Source organism: Haemaphysalis longicornis, unplaced genomic scaffold (genome assembly GCF_048455015.1).
Source record: "Haemaphysalis longicornis isolate Haplotype H1 unplaced genomic scaffold, Haemaphysalis longicornis Haplotype H1 scaffold_1, whole genome shotgun sequence".
NCBI lineage: Eukaryota > Metazoa > Arthropoda > Arachnida > Ixodida > Ixodidae > Haemaphysalis > Haemaphysalis longicornis.
This window is the reverse complement of record NW_027526203.1, coordinates 36,746,648-36,755,178: the sequence shown is the minus strand read 5'-3', so window position 1 is coordinate 36,755,178 and position 8,531 is coordinate 36,746,648. Positions and strand designations below refer to the sequence as shown.

The 8,531-nt window shown below is 44.2% G+C and overlaps 1 protein-coding gene and 1 non-coding gene across 2 annotated transcripts in view; both read right to left on the bottom strand.

Moving 5' to 3' along the window:
• The window catches only part of LOC144175832 (nose resistant to fluoxetine protein 6-like), a 421,837-nt gene that overhangs the window by 162,322 nt on the left and 250,984 nt on the right, over positions 1-8,531 (bottom strand). The gene's annotated exons all lie outside the window — the stretch shown is intronic.
• Positions 2,086-2,158, bottom strand: Trnat-agu (transfer RNA threonine (anticodon AGU)). Its single transcript has one exon. It is a non-coding gene; the product is annotated as a tRNA-Thr (tRNA).

Genomic DNA, 8,531 nt, shown 5'->3' with positions numbered 1-8,531 from the left:
CCGCAGTTCTTTTCGACTTCGTTTTAATAGTGCACAGGTCGCATATTAAGATTCTCCCGAACCTGCAGTTGTCCCAACATGTCAACGTAGTTGGTCATTCATTTAACAAAATAAAAGCAAGAATCCTTGAATCTGGTTTCCGCTCACATCATGATAGAGAAGTCAGGGAATCGAATCTCTTTCACAAAATCAAATCTATGAAATCGGGTTTAAATGAAAGCGTTGGTGTGCTGGCTTTCTTGTCGCACTCATCGCGTCTGTGTAACCTTTTTGCTGCTGTTCACGTAGATATATTTGTGTTTACATTGCCCGCGTGTATGTGGGTGTGCGCGTGCCCCAAAAAAGCATTTTTGCAATTTTTTTCCTTTTTAGCTTCGGCATTAGTCTCACAAGTGATGCATTCTATACTGTATTCCTTACGACCGGCTGACTGTTCAGATGTTACTGTTTTATCTTTTCTTGCCGCTCTGCACTGTATATATTTTATGCTGACTGTGCTTTCAGTAGAACAGTTTGTTTTTCGTCCACTGCCCTTTTCCCGCATCCATTTCCCGTTACTCTATCTACATTTTTGTACACCTGTCATTGTTTCTTGCCAGTGTAAGTGACCTGGCATTTAGAAATCCTGTTAGCGTTGATCTGAAGTCAATTGTTAATCAAACGTCCATGAACTGTCGTCCTCCTGCCCGACACAACACGTGTCACCATGTTTACCGTGATTGGCTTGTGCTGCTTTATAAGGCAGTCTGCTTGCCATCTGTATTTTATTCTGACGAAGGCTTGCCCCAAGCCGAAACGTTAATACATGTTCGTTCGTTACCCTTTAGTCTTCTCTTTTACTGTACATTTTTACCGGCCCCATTGTACTTTATTCATACGCTTTATATATATATATATATAAATATATTTATATATATATATATATATATATATATATATATATATATATATATATATATATATATATATATATATATATATATATATATATAACTATATATATATATATATATATTTATATATATATATATATATATATGTAGACCGAAAATAAGGGTTGGCAGTTAAGAAATCCTCGGAAAGCAAAGGGGAGGTCGTGTTGGGTCATAGAAAGAGTTGAAGAATTTTTTGAGTCGAAAAGAAAGTGGTGAAAAAATGCCCGCCGGGTGGGATCCGAACCCACGACCTCCAGAATACCGGTCTGGTGCGATAACCACTACACTACTGGCGGGGCTGTTCCCGCAGATCTTTCTTGGGTATTTATGTTAAGGTATTTTTGTTTCCTGCACTTGGGGGTGGTAGCCAGCGCCACTCGGACTACTCGGAGTGAAGGGGACCTTCTTTTTAACCCCCGGGCCGTGACTCGAGTGTCTACGACATGTCGAGAGTGGTCAACCAGCTTTGAACCCTCTTAAGCTCCCTTTGGCACCAAGACTGCCAGAACAGAGGCCCTCGCTAAGCATGTATAGAATCAGAAAATGGGAAATGAGGGTTCTCCGTGAATTAAGACAGAAAATAAGGATTGGCATTCAAGAAAACCTCGGAAAGCAAAGGGGAGGTTGTGGTGGGTCATAGAAAGAGATGAAGAATTTTTTAGTCGAAAAGAAAGTGGTGAAAAAATGGCCGCCGGGTGGGATCCGAACTCACGACCTCCAGAATACCGGTCTGGTGCGATAACCACTACGCTACCGGCGGGGCTGTTCCCCCAGCACTTTCTTGGGTATTTATGTTTAGGTATATTTGTTTCCTGCACCTGGGGTGGTAGCCAGCGCCACTCGGACTACTCGGGGTGGAGGGGACCTTCTTTTTAACCCCCGGGCCGTGACTCGAGTGTCTACGACATGTCGAGAGTGGTCGACCAGCGTTGAACCCTCTTAAGCTCCCTTTGGCAACAAGACTGCCAGAACAGAGGTCCTCGCTAAGCATGTAGCCAATCAGAAAATGGGAAATGAGGGGCTCCGTGAGATAAGACAGAAAATAAGGGTTGGCAGTCAAGAAAACCTCGGCAAGCAAAGGGGAGGTTGTGGTTGGTCATAGAAAGAGATGAAGAATTTTTTGAGTCGAAAAGAAAGTGGTGGAAAAATGCCCGCCGGGTGGGATCCCAACCCACGACCTCCAGAAGACTGGTCTGGTGCGATAACCACTACGCTACCGGCGGGGCTGTTCCCCCAGCACTTTCTTGGGTATTTATGTTTAGGTATTTTTGTTTCCTGCACTTGGGGGTGGTAGCCAGCGCCACTCGGACTACTCGGGGTGAAGGGGACCTTTTTTTAACCCCCGGTCCGTGACTCGAGAGTCTACGACATGTCGAGAGTGGTCGACCAGCGTTGAACCCTCTTAAGCTCCCTTTGGCACCAAGTTTGAACCTTTTTCACCACGTTCTTTTCGACTCAAAAAATTCTTCATCTCTTCCTATGACCGACCACAACCTCCCCTTTGCTTTCCGAGGTTTTCTTGACTGCCAACCCTTATTTTTTGTCTTAATTCATGAAGCCCCTCATTTCCCATTATATATATATATATATATATATATAGTAAGGAAAATGAGGGGTTCATTGAGGAAATGCAGAAAGATAGATCGGTAGTCTACAACGCCAAAGGAGGCATAGGGGTGTGTTTAGGCTCTTTTTTTGTTTACTACGGTAATGAAGTTAACATTTCTTTAAATATACAGGAGAAAGAAAGAAAAAAAAAACACGCGCTCAGAGTGGGGACCGAACCCACGCCTTTCGATTAGATCTCGAATGCCTTACCAATTCGGCTATCTGGGCAACAGTGTTCCCCTTAACTTTCTGGGCTATTTATATTTACTAGAAGTGTATCTGACGCTTGATTGTGGTAGCCAGCGTCACTCTCGAATTGGTAAGGCATTCGAGATGTAATCGAAAGGCGTGGGTTCGGTCCCCATTTTGGGCGCGTGTTTTTCTTTGTTTCTTTCTCCTGTATATTTAAAGAAATGTTAACTTCATTACAGTAGTAAACAAAAAAGAGCCTAACCACCCCCCTATGCCTTCTTTGGCGTTCTAGACTGCTGACCTATCTTTCTGTATTTCCTCAACGAGCCCCTCATTTCCTTACGATATTATTCTGCTAAAGCCTAGCGAGGGTCTCGGTTCTGGCAGCCTTAATGCCTAGGAAGCATAAGATGGCCTCCCGCCAGTTACCCTCTCATGACAGGCTGTAGACGTTCGAGTCATGCCCAGGGGTTCAAAAAAGAAGGTCCCCTTCTCCCCGTGTAGTCAGAGTGGCGCTGGCTACCCCCCTCAAGCGTCAGATACACTTCTAGTAAATATAAATAGCCCAGAAAGTGAAGGAGAACAGAGTCACCCAGATGGCCGAATTTGTAAGGCATTCGACATGTAATCGAAAGGCGTGGGCTCGGTCCCCACTCTGGGGGCGTGTTTTTCTTTCTTCTGTATATTTAAAAAAATGTTTACTTCATTACCCGAAGTGAAAAAAAGACCCTATCCACACCCCTATACCTCCTTTGGCGTTGTAGACTGCTGACCTATCTTTCTGTATTTCCTCAACGAGTCCCTCATTTCCTTACGATATTATTCTGCGAAAGCCTAGCGAGGGTCTAGGTTTTGGCAGCCTTGATGTCTAGGTAGCATAAGAAGGCTTCCCGCCAGTTACCCGCTCGTGACAGGCTGTAGACGTTCGAGTCAGGCCCAGGGGTTCAAAAAAGAAGGTCCCCTTCTCCCCGTGTAGTCAGAGTGGCGCTGGCTACCCCCCTCAAGCGTCAGATACACTTCTAGTAAATATAAATAGCCCAGAAAGTGAAGGAGAACAGAGTCACCCAGATAGCCGAATTGGTAAGGCATTCGACATGTAATCGAAAGGCGTGGGTTCGGTCCCACTCTAGGCGCGTGTTTTTCTTTCTTCTGTATATTTAAAAAAAAATGTTTACTTCATTAACCGTAGTGAAAAAAAAGAGCCTACCCATACCCCTCTGCCTCCTTTGGCGTTGTAGACTGCTGACCTATCTTTCTTTGTTTCCTCAACGAGCCCCTCATTTCCTTACGATATTATTCTGCGAAAGCCTAGCGAGGGTCTCGGTTCTGGCAGCCTTGATGCCTAGGTAGCATAAGAAGGCTTCCCGCCAGTTACCCGCTCATGACAGGCTGTAGCCGTTTGAGTCACTCCCCGGGGGTTGAAAAGAAGGCCCCCTTCTCCCCGTGTAGTCAGAGTGGCGCTGGCTACCACCCTCAAGCATCAGATACAATTCTAGTAAATATAAATAGCCCAGAAAGTGAAGGAGAACAGAGTCGCCCAGATAGCCGAATCGGTAAGGCATTCGACATGTAATCGAAAGGCTAGGGTTTGGGTCCCCACTCTGGGCGCATGTTTTTCTTTCTTTCTTCTGTATATTAAAAAAATGTTTACTTTATTAACCGTAGTAAAAAAAAGAGCCTACCCACGCCCCTATGCCTCCTTTGGCGTTGTAGACTGCTGACCTATCTTCCTGTATTTCCTCAACGAGCCCCTCATTTCCTTAATATATATATATATATATATATATATATATATATATATATATATATATATATATATATATATATATATATATATATATATATATATATATATATATATATACAGGGTGTCCCAGCTATCATGCACCAAGATTTAAAAAAAGAGAAATCGCGTAACTCGAAGAAAACCTAGTGCATAATGTTTGCAGTACTGTGAAGAAGCGGAGAGTAATTTTTTCGTTAATGAGACTTCAATAATTAATTGTAATTAAATATCTAACTCGAAAAATACTGTCCTAATCACTAAAGTGTCAAAGAGGCACTTGTAGGTAACTATGAGGGGCATCTAACTGCGCTATTTTCAGCGACGAACTAATTGCGTACTAATTTATTCTGACTGATAAAGGAAACCCGCGAAATATGAAAAATACCACGTGACGACGCTTGCGCGCGCATTGCGAAGCAGCGTCCCCAAACAAAGCTGATTGAAAGCAACTGCTTCGCGTGTTACCCGCCCGAAGAGACAGCCCATCACCTTGATAATAGCATGCATGGAAGGAGCAGCAGCAGCAAGATTCGCGGGACGCGTGTGCAGATAAGGAACAAACTCGGTCGCGATTTCTTCTTTCTTTCTTTTGTCTATTTCATTCTGGCTAACTCAGAGGCAGCCTGTTTGAGGGCGTTGCTTTACGGTGCGCGCGGAGGCGCCGTCACGTGGTATTTTTCATATTTCGCGGGTTTTCTTTATCAGTCAGAATAAATGTGTACGCAATTAGTTCATCGCTGAAAATACCGCAGTTAGATGCCCCTCGTGGTTACCTACAAGTGCCTCATTGACACTTTAGTGATTAGGACAGTATTTCTCGAGTTAGATAATTAATTATAATTAGTTAATTAAGTCTAATTAACGAAAAAATTACTCTCCGCTTCTTCATAGTACTGCGAACATTATGCACTAGGTTTTCTTCGAGTTAATCCTTTACTCTTTTTTTAAATCTTCGTGCATGTAAGCTGGGACACCCTGTATATATATATATATATATATATATATATATATATATATACAGAAAGATAAGTCGGCAGTCTACAACGCCAAAGGAGGCAAGGGGTGTGGTTAGGCTCTTTTTTTAGTACGGTTTTTAGTACGGCCGACTTCTCTTTCTGTATTTCCCCAACGAGACCCTGATTTCCTTACTATATATATATATATATATATATATATATATATATATATATATATATATATATATATATATATATATATATATATATATACATATATATATATATATTTATAAATGACAGTCTGCAGTGCGCGGAACCGTATAGAAATGGGATAGTTGTCCGAATTGAATAACAAAGGCACGACTGCCGACATCCATGCAATCAATGTTGCAAAAGTTCAAGCAACATTGAAACGTGGAGGCAGTTTAAATCCGCCTAGAAGGAAGCACACTGCTGGCAAAAATAGAAGGTATGCACTCCCGGACGCCAATACGAACATAACAAACAATGTTGTGAGTGCTGTCTTTACACGGATTGCTTGAATGGTCAATGTCTTTATTGCATCCAAGCACTCTATCATCAGCATCGTCTCACCCACGCATTGTTTCGTGTCATCATCCCATCCCTGGCCTCGCGTGATCATAATCATCAACGGAGTAGTTGGTTCTATTGGCTGATTGTTAAAACCACCGGAATAAACGCCATCCTGCCTTAGGTCGGCTTCCCTGCTTTCCGCTCTCAATATGGATGATCTGCAAATGGCCGAGGAATTTTAAACAATACTGTACGCTTTTGATCATGACTCCGAGAGAGAGAGAGAGAGAGAGAGATCAAACTTTAGTTAAAGCGGCCCATGTCCGGGCTGCCGAAAATGTGGTTCTGGTGGGCCTGGAAGACGTTCAGGTGGGAATTCCGCAGGTGTCAGAGAACCCGCACGTGGGCAATGTGCCGGGCGAGGCGAGGCCAAAGGAAGGGGCGAAGATCAGGCGGAGAAGCGGCCCAGTTTTCCCATGAGTATGGAATGTGGGATGGTAAAAGGTGCGGATGAAGAAAGTGAGGTGATCGCCTGGCGCGAAAACAAGTCCAGCAGGTGTGTTTAACGACGGGACATCATTTCCGATAACTGGTGTCGGTCTTAGTTCTGGCGGTGTCGAGGCATGAGGTAGCAACGGCGCTGAAAGCAATGAAAAAATGCAAAGCAGCAGGAGATTATGGCATTACGGCTGACTTATTGCGCCTCACAGAGCACGTTGTGGCATTACGGCTGACTTATGGGATTACGGCTGGCATTACGGCTGGCAGAGATTATGGCATTACGGCTGACTTACTGCGCCTCAGAGGGCACATTGTTCTCGCAGTGCTTGATATATTCAAGGGTGCGAAACGCGTGGAAAAATGCTAATTTACTTCAACTACATAAAAAGTGATGCCAAAAAGAGTAAAAATTACCCACCCGTCAGTCTGCTGTCAGGTACCATGCCGGACACAGGCGTTACATGATACAGCTCTCATAATACATAGCATTTTTAGAACAATGTGCACACAATTCAGTGGTGGTGTCAAAAATAAAAAATGGCATTACATGCACCGAAATGTCAGCTCCTGTGTGTTTCGCGAAGCCATGCTCCCATTTTAATGAATCATGTTCTTGACAACGCATACCTTCACACGGGTAAAGATTTTAAACCCCTGGATAATAATTTCCCGTCCAACATTACGACGGAAAGGTAGGTGGAGCACATTTTTCCCGCAGGCACCACTTCTCTCCACGTATGTTACCGCTACCTGCCTGAAGCAAAAGAACTATTTCATTTAACCTAATTGAGATCCATCATGAAGTACGCCTGTGCCGGTGCGAACTAGCAACTTGCCTATTTGTGCGAAATGCAAGAGCGTGTACAAAGTCGTGACGAACCAGTACTGCGCCACTTAAAAGAGCTTAACTGCGAACACCTACGAGAACGTTCGTGTACTCCGCCGGCACTCCGGTGGAGTACACGAGCGATGCTACATGTATTTGCTCTGCCTTTTTAGGAACCGTTTTGAGGGAAATTGCCGTCGCCTGCCGCCTGTGCTCGGACCGTGCCTGCCGCTTGCGCCGTGATTGGTCACCCGTGAAGTCATCGGAACACCTCGCCTGGCTGCTACGTTGGGCGTCTATCAACCGGCGTTCTCGGTGGGGACGAAACGGACCACGTGCAGTGATGCCAAGCGCTAGCGCTTAAAAGCCAGCGTTTCCTGGGCCACGCTTGCAGTCCGGCGGTGTACACGAGCGATGCTACATGTATTTGCTCTGCCTTTTTAGGTGAGACTTTTTTCTTGAGTTAACCTTTAAACGGCTGATTTATGCGCCGGACTGCAACATTGCTCACGCGTTTTCATTCAAAATGACTCTTCGTGATTGTTTGACCTGCTTGAAAGCTGTTACTCCTGAGAACCATTACCTAAAATGTTGTGAATGCGGAAACTGTTATCATACTAGAAAATGCTCAGGAATTGCAAAGACTACGATTAAGAGCATGACAGGGAATGAGGTACTTGAATGCTCGTGTACTACTTGCGTTAGTAGCAAATCTCGACTAAACCGTAAGCACGATGACAGTGACAGTCAGGCAGGCGCTTCTGAGCCTTCACTGCATGATGTAATGTCGAAAATGGATCTAGTGCTTCGTCGTTTAGATGTCTTGGAGAAGAAACACGAAGAACAAGCAGTAATGCATGACGCCACCGACCGCAAAATTGACAAGCAGACTGAAACCATTGAGGGCATCGAAAAGACGCTGGAGTTTCTTGGAAGTAAAGCAACTTGCTAATAACCCTGGAATCGCAAAAGGAGGAAATTAAAGACCTAAAGGAAAAAACAACTCGCTTGGAGGCCGACTTGCTGACCAAAGATGAACAAGTGAGCGACCTTTAACTTCAAGTGCATAGATTAGAGCACTACTCGACGCAAAGGAACTTGGAGATTCATGGAATTGCATATGCTGAAGGTGAAGACTTGCGTGCAGTCCTGAGTTCTGTTGCCAGTAAACTAAAACTCAGAGCCCCAAA